The following is a 12316-nucleotide window of genomic DNA, read 5'->3' as shown; positions in this document are numbered from 1 at the left end:
CATCATAGTATAGATCACCACTGGTATCAAATAAGATTCTTCTGACTAATATTTGTTTAACCTGTCAACAGTTTTAGAGCAATAATATCTATCTTACTCACTTTTAATTACCAGCACCTGTAGCAGTGTCTATATGTAGTAAAGACTTAGTAAATATTTGTGGAATGAAAGAATAAGTGAATGAATGAATAATTTCCAGGTAGACCTATTTCTTTATTGCCACTTAATTGCCCCTGCACCCTCTCTTGTTTTCCCAGCATATGAAGACATATCTGCTTACTGCCAGCTGCACCTGAAGGTTACTCTCAAATATATATTTTCAAATCTCGTGAAGATGTTACTAACTGGGAGTACAGCAACCAAATGTTCAGAATTGATTTTATTTCCAGAATTGCATTTAGGGTCCAATTTTTTAAAATGACTGATATAATCATTTTTGAGAAAACAAGAATGTTCGTTGATGCCAAGAAATAATCAGAGAGACAGATTACTCTAGTGTGTCTTTTTACCATAAAAGCAAATTATGAAACTGAACCATCAACCATACAAAAGCCTTCTCACCAACTGAGTATAGATCTCTGTTTTTCTGCTTCATTACAATAAATTATAGTTAGAAAGTTCAAAGACTTATCTATCAAGTTATGTTTAATTTACTACCTTGCCTTAGCTCATGCTGGGGGAGAAGTGTTCAGCTAGAGAACTAAGGCATTTGAAAGGTAATTAGCTCTTTAAAAATCTGTTATCAGCTCTACTTTTTTCCTAGCATCAGATTAGGAAAGGGTCTAGAAAAAACAACCTTATTCATCCAACCTGAGTATAAGCCTATTTCAGGTAAAAGTATTTAAATAAATGTTCCTGCCATCCCACTTCAGTGCCCCCATCTTTTATCTGAATAAGTTGTTATTTCCTTTCAATTTTTGGATAAATCTTAAAGTAGGCCACAATAAAGTTTGTATAGATCTCCTTCAGTGTTTGTTTTGAAAGAATAAAAAGTTAGAATACCCCATAGGAACATTAGTACCGGCATTTACTCTTGGGGAAGACATAGCTACAAGGAGTTAATTTGATAATCCCAAACTTATTGTTTCTTTTTGTGTTTTTCTAACTTAAGACTAATATTGTTCTAAGATACAATAGGTCATACACCTAAAGTCACTGAAAGAAAAATCATTTAGGATGAGGTTGTTGTTGCCAAATGACATGATTTCTAGTAGAAATAATATGTTGCATCCAAGTGAATAGAACATCAGCGAAGTTGCTCCTCAGATACTGGATAGCTGGGAAACCATAATTGAGTGGTTTCAAATTTAACTTCTTTCTAGGAATCTCGAACCTGAAAATCAGATAGTTTATATATTGTTTACATTGCCTTCATTAGTTGATAGACATTAATGAACAAATTAAAGCCAAACTGAAGCTCTATAGTCCAGAGTTCACAAATGCCTGTTCATTGCTGTATTCTAAGGCCCAGCACAGTGCCAGGTGCTCAGTGCATACTCAATGAATAGCAGTTATTCACACAAAGAAAATCTGGGGAAAATAAAAATGATGGTTGAGGGCAACTATAAAACCACATACTTTTAAACAAATTAACCAGTTAACTTGCATTCGGATTTCAAAATTTGTTTATTTTGAATGAGATTTTAAAAAGTTACTTTACTTTTCTCAGCTTCTAGGAATGATACCCAAGTTCTTTTTCAAATCTAAAAATCGGTTATATTAGATACCACTTTCTGCACATCTCTCATTGAATTGTACAGGACTAAAATGTTAAAACAGCAATACAAGTTTATTGTGTCAAGTTAAAAAAAATAGTGATCTTCCTCTTTTCTTCCTGCCTTACTCCTAAAGTGACAAGTGTTAATGCTTGGGTGTAAATCCTTCCACACATACCTGTAATTACACCTGTATGTACTTCTCTAGATTTCTCAATTGTAATTTCTCAATTACACCTGTATGATCTTCTTCTAGATCACTGCCTCTCCAGCCCAAAAGTGGAACACACATGCATCTTATCACCCTTCTCACCTTACCACCCACTCCTTCTCTGCTTAATTCCTACTCTTCTTTCAGACATCACCTCAACCATCAACTCCTCTACAAATCCCAACACCTCCCTAAATTCCCCCTTGTAATGGGAACAACAGAGTCTGTTCATCAGACTCTGTTGTCTCACTCTAGTATGATGTTATGAAGGCACAGCCAGGAACTACATTGCCCAGCTCCCTGTTGCACTTAGGTGTACCCATGTGACTAAGCTTTTCTATATGCAAGTGAAAGGACTGGAATTTTTGTTCTCCCAGTCCTCATGTCCGTCTCTCAAACTCATCCATCTTTGGGGAGTCACAATTATTCCTTCATAAATTTCCATCAACTTTTTGGGATAGCTCTGAAGCACTGTTGCTTTCGTGTACCCAGCATTCATGCCCTCTTGTTCTGATAACCCTGATTTTCACTTGGAAAAATGCCTATTCTTCACTCTGAGTCCTGTGATTTGCGTGGTCCTGACTCTACCCTTTACATTCCAGAGAAGTGGCACATGACCTAAACCTCACCTATCAGTCTACTTCATTTTTCTGGCAACAACAATAATGTGTAGGCACTTTACCAAAGCTGATCCCGCAAGAGGAAGCCCTAAGAGTTTTGCTGGAAATTCTTTGGAATATATATTATTTTGTTGCAACCCTGACTCTGGTGGTATAGCCTAAATATGGAGCTACCAATGGTTATCTTTGCTACAACATGGATAGAGTCTTTCTTGAGATTAGCCCAACTGATACGAAGGCAGAGTCAAAATAATACAGAAAGACAGATACCTGGTAGATAATTTGAGTACATGATCAGCCTAAATCTAGTGCTACTTTTTACTCTGCAGTTGACTAAGGCCAGTAAATTCTCATTTGTGTTTTAAATCAGCTTCAGTAGAGTTTCTTTCAGTTGGTACTGGGAATTCTTAGAGATATATACCCCTTATCAATATCAATAAGATCAATAAGATCCCAAAACTCTTTGGTTTTACCTTATTGCGCGCAGATACCACATTCTATCTTGTTTTACCCTCTTTCCCAAGGTTTTAAGTTCCATAAGGGTAAGGATGCCTTACCATTATTTCTTGTGTCTCCCAATGCCTTAGCACAGTGCCTAATACTTAATAAATTTTGAAAGACTATATGGACAAAACAGATTCATTAGTACCCAGGGGACTGACTGAGAAAGGTGAAGACGTAGTTCCTTTCCTAAAGGAGTTTATAAATTACAATGAATTATTCCCAGATGGAGGTATATTTATCCTAATTCATCAGCTCCAGCTATTAATTTGAGGAACTGTAAGTTATGTGTTCCTATTGGATGGTTCTACAAATAGGTCTTCTATAAATGATAGTAACTCCGTTCACCCTTAGATGTTTCCATCACTTTATCTTTTGTGGGCTGCCTTGCCTGCTTAGTCTGAATTCTCTTCAAACATCCTTCCAGTCACATGTTATTAATTCATTAGCATCAGTGAAGGGCTTCAGAGGAAGGGAGAGTGAAAGAGCAGGGAGGACGGAAGACAGAGGAAAGTGAAACCACATGAAATGGGCATAGTACCAGAAACATTTTTGAAGTCTCTGGTGAAACGTTTTCTGGCATCACTACATAACAATAGCACATAATTTTCATTAACTTGAACAAACAAAACCAAGCAGAGATTAAAAAGCAGCACAGATGTGATATGGCTCTCCTCTCCTATCCTGGACAGGGCAGCCTTATGGAGTCACTTCCCTTAACAAGGCAGGAAATGTTCTTTCAGCCTGTCCCCGGAAAAACAGCACATGGCACCAAGATACAACCACGGATACACAACTCTGGACTGGGTCACTTTTTCTCATTCTTCTCCTTCCCAATATGCTCCTTTCTGATGACCGATGTGATCCTGGCATTCTCTCCTCCACCTCTTACCTTTTTATTCCTTTTGGTGCTGACCTTCATGGTGTACCCCATACCTGAAAATATCTTGCTCCCTTAGAGTTAAGCAACTTTCCCTCCCTCCTCTCTTATCAAACTCTTTTATCTGAGCCCTCCAAGGCTGATCTCATTGCAAACCATGTTTGAACAACATGACTAGCTTTTATATTATCTCATGAATCGTGACCATCTGAATTCCATTTCCATTTCCTTGGAGAAAAGCCCTGTCTGGTATGTGCTCCACGTATCCCAACATGAAGAGATGGCACTCAATAAATAACACATTGTGATGATAACAATACCATGAACATACACTGCAGAAATATTTCACAATGAATGAATGACTGTTGGACCCTTGGTCCAGGAACTGAACTTTTATGGCCACCATGGGCTTTGGTCTGAGGGTATCTTACCTGCTGTGTATCAGTGGCTTCCTGATTGTCAGAAGTAGCAAATGGTTCTTCAGGGTTCCCAGAACTAAAGGATGAATAGAATAACAAAAAAGATGCAAAGAACCTTAGTGATATTATTTTCCTGGTGAGAATAAGAGCACTTTAGGAATTGCAGTGTTCGCATAGCCAAATGCCAGAGCTTCCCCACCCCTAGAGATTTTCTCTGGATTAATCCAGCGCAAGTCATAGGAATCAACTTCATTATAGAGAAGATCTTACCAGGACGCATTCAAAGTAGATAAACATGTTCCATGTGATCCAGGATTTTTCCTGACCCCTTTGTTGGACTTGCAGTGGGGGTACCCTATTTACTTGGCCCATTGCACTCAAGTCCTTGTGGGAGGGAGCATGTGAGCAAGTGAGTGCAGGGTCTGGCTAGCTGCTTTGGGCACCAACAAAAGCAAACTCCATGCAGGCCCTGAGGCAGCACCCAGGTGTGGGTGCCTGCGACCCCGAAGCCTCAGAAGGCATGTCACAATGCTCTCTTAGCTCTGCTGTTTGTGGACAGTGGTGTGTTATTAGCTCAGTGGGCCCCTTGCCTCCTCACATGGGGTGGCTGCCCTCTGCCATCAAGGGCAAAGGACCAGTGTGACAGTCTTTTTGGGTACCCACACTCATTGGGTCCCCAGTACTTGTCTGGCATCCAAGAAGAATGAGGTCGCCCAGATACTTGAAGGATGGTGGAGGTGGAGAATTTTATTTAGCAATGGAAATGGCTCTAGTGGAGAGGGGAGCTGGAGAGGGCACAGGACAGGCAGGTAATCTTCCCCCAAAGTTCAGCTGTCTGGGGTCAGCTCTTCCCTGAAGTCGAGCAGTCTCTCCAAAGTCAAGCTGTCTCTCCTCCAAAGTTCTGCCATCTCTCTGAAGTCAAGTCACCTCTGTCCAGTCAAGCTGCTTCTCTTCCCTCTACGAACTGAGTCTGGGGTCTTTATAGGCACAGGATGGAGGGCAGGGCAGGCTGTAAGTAGTTTAGGAAAAGGCAATATTAGATCGGCAAAAAGGTGTTATTCTGTAAGAACCAATTGGGAGAGAGTGGGCAAACAGGAATAGAAGTTCTCACTTTGGGCTGTGGGTTTCAGGTTTCTCAGCTTAAAGGTGGGGTTTCACCTGGGACCCACTGCTGTTTGTCTCCTGCCTCTATCACATGGAGTGGCATCCTGTGCACTTAGGACATAGTAAGACATACTCTACTTCTACTACCCACATAAAGAAAGAGAACGAAAGTAAAAACAACATCTAAATACTGCATGTGATTCCGTCACCCTTGCACTCAATGAGCATGTGTCCCTGTAGTGGAGTCCAGACTGGCTCCTTTTCAAGTTGGCCTCCGGGTCTGCATTCACCCTGGAAGTATTCCTCCACACTGTGTCTGACTTTAGGATTTAGAGATACACATTTTTTCATATCCATGACTTCTGAGTAAAAGCCACTTCTTTTACCTGGTGCTCATCAAAAGAATCAAAATGATCTGCTCCTAACCTGGGGGAAAACAGGACTATTGCTTGAATTACTGAGAGGTGTTATCAGTATTCAACATCTCAGGGGATCCTCAAGGTATTTCAACGATGTAAAATGGTGATAGTACTCACCAATGTTAGACTATAACCCCTAATAATGCTAGACTATACCCCCCAATAAAATGGAGGAATAAGCCAAGTAATGGAAGATAATGTGTATTGGTGATGGGGTAAGGTGTACTCTCTACTACTCAGAGGGGGATAACTAAAAATATCTTTGAGAGGGAGAGATAAATTTAGGATTTATACCCTTCTTGAGTGGGTGGCTTAATGGCATCAAGTGAATTCCAACTTTTTCTCAGGTTCTTATCCCTCCCTTGTACAACAATAGCCAGCCATCAAAGGATAGTCCCTGTTATGTGCATATACTGTCCTAGACAGAGAATATAGATGTGAATAAAGCAAAGTATCTACTTTCAGGGAGCTTCAGGTCCAAAGGAAAAAGATAGAAAATAGATGCACTAAATAAATGAGATCATTTCAACTTCTGATAAATGCTATGAACAAAATAAAATACTGTATTGTATCAATTTTACAATGATTTTTTTTTTCACATTTTACCATTTCTGAGATCTGGAAGCATTTTGCAACCTGATAGCAACTTTTACCTGAATTTATTTAGCAGCATTTTTTTTCTTTCTTTATAATACATAATTGTTTATAACTGATGACAAATTCCATTCAATGAAAATGATACAAAATGTGGGATGCACTAACTACTGTATCTTTGCAGATCCATTTTTAATATCCTTGCTCAGGTGACAAATTAATAAGATGAGAGGGAGATATTTCAAATTTTTATAAAAATATTTACTTTCTTTTAGCCTAACTTCTTTTAGTTGTTGATGTATTTATTTCCAACATGTACTAAATTTCCACTAATTTAATTTATCCTTGAAATTCCTACATTATCCCTTACACATATATAAAAACAACTGCTCCTGCAAGAAGATTATCTTTCCTTACCTTTTTACTTTTTATGTTTAAAATTTTCCATCTCATCTTTTCACTTACTTTTTTAAAATCTCCACCGCACTTTTCTCTATTCATTTTTGTTAGGTGGTGGTTGCTTCCTCCAGCCTTTCCTCAGTATGTCTCTCCTTCTCGCAGACTTGCACACAGTCTTACCTGTCTGTGGTTTCAGTCCGCTTTTATTAATCCATGCCAATTTTCCTCCCTGCCACCTGTGTTTCCTGAGGTCTGACGCCCACCGACCTCACATTGCTGGAGTTCTACTGTGTATTCCCTTAGAGTGTCAGGTTTTCCTTTGGGACTCACCTTCAAACATGTCCGCAACATGTTGGGCTTTAGCATTTTCCCTCATTTTTAAGTCTCATTTTACTTTTGGCAACTGAAATGATGGTTAGGAGAACCCTTTTTTTCTTCTCCTAATGTTTACACGTGGGAGCTTCTATGCCCAGGCAGGAAGGGTGTCCAGGTAACATGTCCAACCCTCCTTCTCCCAAGTCCATCTCTCCCTCCCTCCTCATCAAGGGAGAAGAAATTACTTATCCAGCTAGTAAATCTGGGAGCAAGAGCTAAGCGTGCTCAGTTCTGCCCTTCTGTATTTCCTCTAGATGTCCCTGTGGAGAGGCTTTCTTGGCTTTGTTCCTAAGGCAGCCCCTGACCCTCTGTGGGGGGAAAGAGACTGTGACCCAGTGGTTAGGTATGCCAAGTATTGGGAATCCATGTAGATGCAATCTTAACTGCTTGGGAATCGAGTATTGGGAAGCAAGTGCTGGGAATCCATGTAGGTGCTATCTCAACTGCTTCCACCAATCCACCTTCACCAGTGTAGCTGATGTTTTGATGCCTGACACCTAACCTTTACTTTTCTATTCGCTCAGAAATAGTTGAGAGTGGCAGGAGGCAGCCAAATGCCTAGGCAGGTAGGGGGTGGGTCCTCAGTGAAACCCCACCTCCAAGCCAAAGGCAGTTTAAAGTCTGAAATCCAAGCTCAAACTGGGTTAATAACTTGTCTTCCCATTTGGCATGCTTTCCTCTAATTGATCCCTACCCTTCACTTATTTTACATATACCTGCCCTTTCCTATTTGGTTTTCTACATTTCATGCCCACCTTTGAGTGGTGTCCTCATTTTAACCTTTTTTGCATACTCACAAACCAATCAGCATGCACTCCCCAGTCTGAGTCCATGAAAGGCTACAGACCCAGCCACACAGGGGGACTTTCCCACCTTCAGATAAGGGAACCACTCACTGTGTCCCCTCTCTGCTCAGAGCTGTTCTGTCACTCAATAAAATTATTCTCCACCCTCCTCACCCTTTGATGTCCAGAATATCCTTATTCTTCTTGGGCACGGTACATGAGCTCAGGAACCGCTGAACACAGGTACAAGTTATAACACCAGTGAGCTGGGGCACACAAACATGGTGGAGCGAGGCTTGGGTGAAGCATCACTGCCTGGGGGTCCTGGCATGCAAAATGACTGAGAAGCAAAATCCTCCATCAATAGGACAGATAAAAGAGAGAATTTGTTTTGGTGGTCTCCGAACATGCCCTCCATACCATCAAGAGATACAAGAAAACAAATGACATAATCAAAAGATGGGATTTTAAAAAATCAGAGGTGTTTAAAAATAAAATTGGCTACCTAAGGGTATAGTGGGCCCCCATTTCTGGAGACATCCAAACTTAAGGAAGGGAAAGGCAAGGTAAAGTTTATTACACTTTTTTTTTTTTTTTTTTTGAGATGATGTCTTATTCTGTACCAGGCTGGAGTGCAGTGGCGTGATCTCGGCTCACTACAACCCTGCTTCCTAGGTTCAAGTAATCCTCTTGCCTCAGCCACCTGAGTAGCTGGGACCAAAGGTGCGTGCCACCAGGCCCAGTTAATTTTTTGTATTTTATTTAGTAGGGATGGGGTTTTGCCAGGTTGGCCATGTTGGTCTCAAACTCCTGGCCTCAAGTAACGCACCCACCTCAGCCTCCCAAAATGCTAGGATTATACTAGAAATTTTTATGTGCATTTTTTCCATTTATTACTTACAACTGCCCTTGGAGCTGGATGGCATTAGACTGTTTGCGTGGTTGACATAACTGAGGCTCACAGACCTTAGTAACTGACTTTAGATACCATAGATGTTAAAGAAAACAAGATTTGTATTTGTCAGCTTGGGCTGCCATAACAAAGTATCATAGACTGGGTGGCTTAAACAACAGAACTGTATTTTTTCAGTTTGGAAGCTAGAAGTATAAAATCAAGGCTACAGTCAACTGAGTTTCTGGTGAGGGCTCTCTTCTCTTCTGGCTTGCTGTGTCCTCACATGGCCTTTCCTAAGTGAGTTCATTGTGTGAAGACGGGGACATGTAAGGGGGTGAGACAAGCTCTCTGGTGTCTTTTATTATAAGGACACTAATCTTATTAAATCAGAGCCCCATCCTTATTACTTCACTTATCTTAAATACTTTCTTAGCGGCCCCATCTCTAAAAACAGCCAACACTGCGAGACGGGCGGATCACGAGGTCAGGAGATCGAGACCATCCTGGCGAACATGGTGAAACCCCGTCTCTACTAAAAAAAATACAAAAAACTAGCCAGGCGAGGTGGCGGGTGCCTGTAGTCCCAGCTACTCGGGAGGCTGAGGCAGGAGAATGGTGTGAACCCAGGAGGCGGAGCTTGCAGTGAGCTGAGATCCAGCCACTGCACTCCTGCCTGGGCGACAGAGCGAGACTCCGTCTCAAAAAAAAAAAAAAGCCAACACTAGGGGTTAGGTTTCAATATATAAATTTTAGAGAGAGAGCACAAACATTCAGTCCATAACAAATATTAAATCCAAGTCTATCAGATTCCAAAACTCATATATATGTCCTCTTTATCACATAGTCACTTATGCTTTAGGCTGATGACTCCTAAGTAGGAAGAGACCCCAGGACCTCCAACAAAGCCATTACTTAGTAGATACAGAAGTTCACTCCCTTTTCTAAATCAACTTAAAATTATGTAAAAAATTACTTCCATACACGGCAAAACTCAAATTAATAAAAATAAATATACAGGTACCTGAACGAAGAAGGAACCCATAATCTAAGCTGGAAATAGGAACTGAGGCTGTCTCGGGAAGTCCTGGAACTGAATAGAGACCTGGGGTTCAGAGTTCTAAACCTATCCAGAAAACAGGATTCAGGCTGTAAGCTTCATGCACAGCATGGAGATTGGGAAATCGCTACATGTTATCACGTGGTTGCTGCATAAAGAGAAATTTTCATCAAGAGTTATGAATGGAAACAGAAAAGCTCACCAAAACAAAAAACCAAACGGAATCATAAGCCATACTTTGGAAAAGTACAGAGCCAAACATTCACTATCCATGCAATATCAGAAACACTAAATCAAGGCACCAGCATGAAAATGTAGCCTGCAAATGTAGTGCATCTAAGAACTGTTCCATAGCATCACGTCCACATTCTGTACCTCCACTGAAGGAGAACTACACACAAAATTACAGAACACGTCATTGCACATGATCATCAGTATGCAAAAGAAATGGAAGAGCTCACCACCAAGGAACTGGAGGTTATAGAGTACTATGGACTTTGAATAAATGAATTTACAAAGGGATAGAATCCATAAAAACACAGAAAGGACAGAGGAGGAAAGTGAGAAAGATAAGAAGAAGAAGGAGAAGAGGAAGAAAGAAAAAAGATGATTTGGGGAAAAAAAAACAGGTAGAAATTTAAAAATACAATATACTAGATGAGAAATTTTAGGGTGGAAAGGAAGGAGGGTGAAATGGTTCAAATAAGCTGGAAGTTTCTTCTAAGTCTGTGCCTCTCTTTTCATTTCATGATAGAGAAATCCCAGGTCCAGACAAATCTGTATCCAGTAAGTGAATTCAAATTTTATAGTTCCAGGAGCCCAAGAAGATGTTTGCATCCAATGGACTGACTATGGAGAATATGTTCATTGGCTGACATGGTCCCCACCCAGATTTAATTCAATCTTGCCTCTTTCCCTTGATGATCTCCTTTTTCTCCTCGGAGAGCCCTTAGATCCTGAAAACTTGTAATGCCTCTGAATGTGCAGGGCAGCAGCCTAGCATCCTTTGACCCCTTTGTCATAAAAGCTCTGTTGCCCTCTGCAAGAGTGAGTGCAAAGTTTCCCCCTAGCAAGAATATTTTCCAATATTTAGTTAACCGTATAGAGTAGTCTCACACTACAAGAGGTTGAGCTCAGGTGCTTTCCACATGTGACTACTTCAAAGAGCCTTTTCCCATTTTTTAAAACTGAATTTGTTAATAAGTAAACACGATTCCTCTCTTCCCTATTCTCTGTGGATTAATTCCCTTTAATTAATTCTCTTTTCACTCAAAAAATGTTACTTGTAAATTTTAACATCCAAATTGTATTTGTTTTGTTTTTGCAATTTCAAATGAAAACAACAAGAAAAGTGAGGTTCTGAGGAAAGTATCCTGAAAGAACCAGCTGAAAGAAATTCAAAAGCTTTTTAGAAATGTCTGTCTGTCTGAAAAGGGAGTAAGCTAAGGGTTGATGCAGAGATAACAATGCAGAACCAAACTATTAACAAGAAAGTCATTGTGGGAGTAAATATAATGGCTCAGAAACTCAGGATAAGGGAATCTCCCACAGCCTAAACAAGCCCATTGCTAATTATGTCTGTGTCCCCAACCCCTCATGAGTATATAGAAGTGTGTTTATAAATTGTTGTTAGTTGCTTTCAGGCAAGGGACTCTAATTTATTGGAAACTCCTTCTAGAACAAGTTTTATGTAGCACCTTTCCCCCTTCTTTCATCTGTGTTTAGGTATTCTAGACAGATATTGAAACCTCTGAGGAGAGTCTGAATCCTACTTATTTCTCCCTCCCCTGGAACAGATACTGGCCTAAGTCTATATAAATCCAGGATCTATATAAACTCACAAAGATCTAAACATAATCAGGGAGTCCACAGTTATCCTAGAGCTTAAAAATGTAGTCAGAGGGCTGTATTCCTGAAAATTCTGAAAGACTGTTATTTTTCTGTGGGTTTTCTTAATTCTTATTTCATTTATTTATTTATTTATTTTGAGACTGATTTTTATTCTTGTCAGTGGCGTTATCTTGGCTCACTGCAATGTCTGCCTCCTGGGTTCAAGTGATTGTCCTGCCTCAACCTCCCAAGTATCTGGGATTACAGGTGCCCAACACCACTCCTGACTAATGTTTGTATTTTTAGTAGAGACAGGGTTTCACCACGTTGGCCAGGCTGGTCTCGATCTCCTGACCTCAAGTGATCTGTCCACCTTGGCCTCCCAAAGTGTTGGGATTACAGGCGTGAGCCACTGCACCAGGCCTGTAGGATTTTTTAATACACTAGTCTTCTGGGAAAATTTTATTTTAAAAGTCTTGTATCTTGCAAAAATGAGGATTTCATTGATTGTC

General features: G+C 40.3%; 1 long non-coding RNA gene across 1 annotated transcript in view; it reads right to left on the bottom strand.

Moving 5' to 3' along the window:
* Window positions 1–689: 689 nt before the first annotated feature.
* The window catches only part of LOC139356704 (uncharacterized), a 61130-nt gene continuing 49503 nt past the window's right edge, over window positions 690–12316 (bottom strand). The window contains exons 3-5 of the long non-coding RNA XR_011609037.1: window positions 4617–5355; window positions 4359–4422; window positions 690–1333 (exon numbers count right to left, since the gene is read on the bottom strand). This is a non-coding gene — a long non-coding RNA (uncharacterized lncRNA). The remainder of the gene's footprint in view (window positions 1334–4358; window positions 4423–4616; window positions 5356–12316) is intronic.

Source organism: Macaca nemestrina, chromosome 10 (assembly GCF_043159975.1).
Source record: "Macaca nemestrina isolate mMacNem1 chromosome 10, mMacNem.hap1, whole genome shotgun sequence".
NCBI lineage: Eukaryota > Metazoa > Chordata > Mammalia > Primates > Cercopithecidae > Macaca > Macaca nemestrina.
This window is presented reverse-complemented; position numbering and strand designations above follow the sequence as displayed.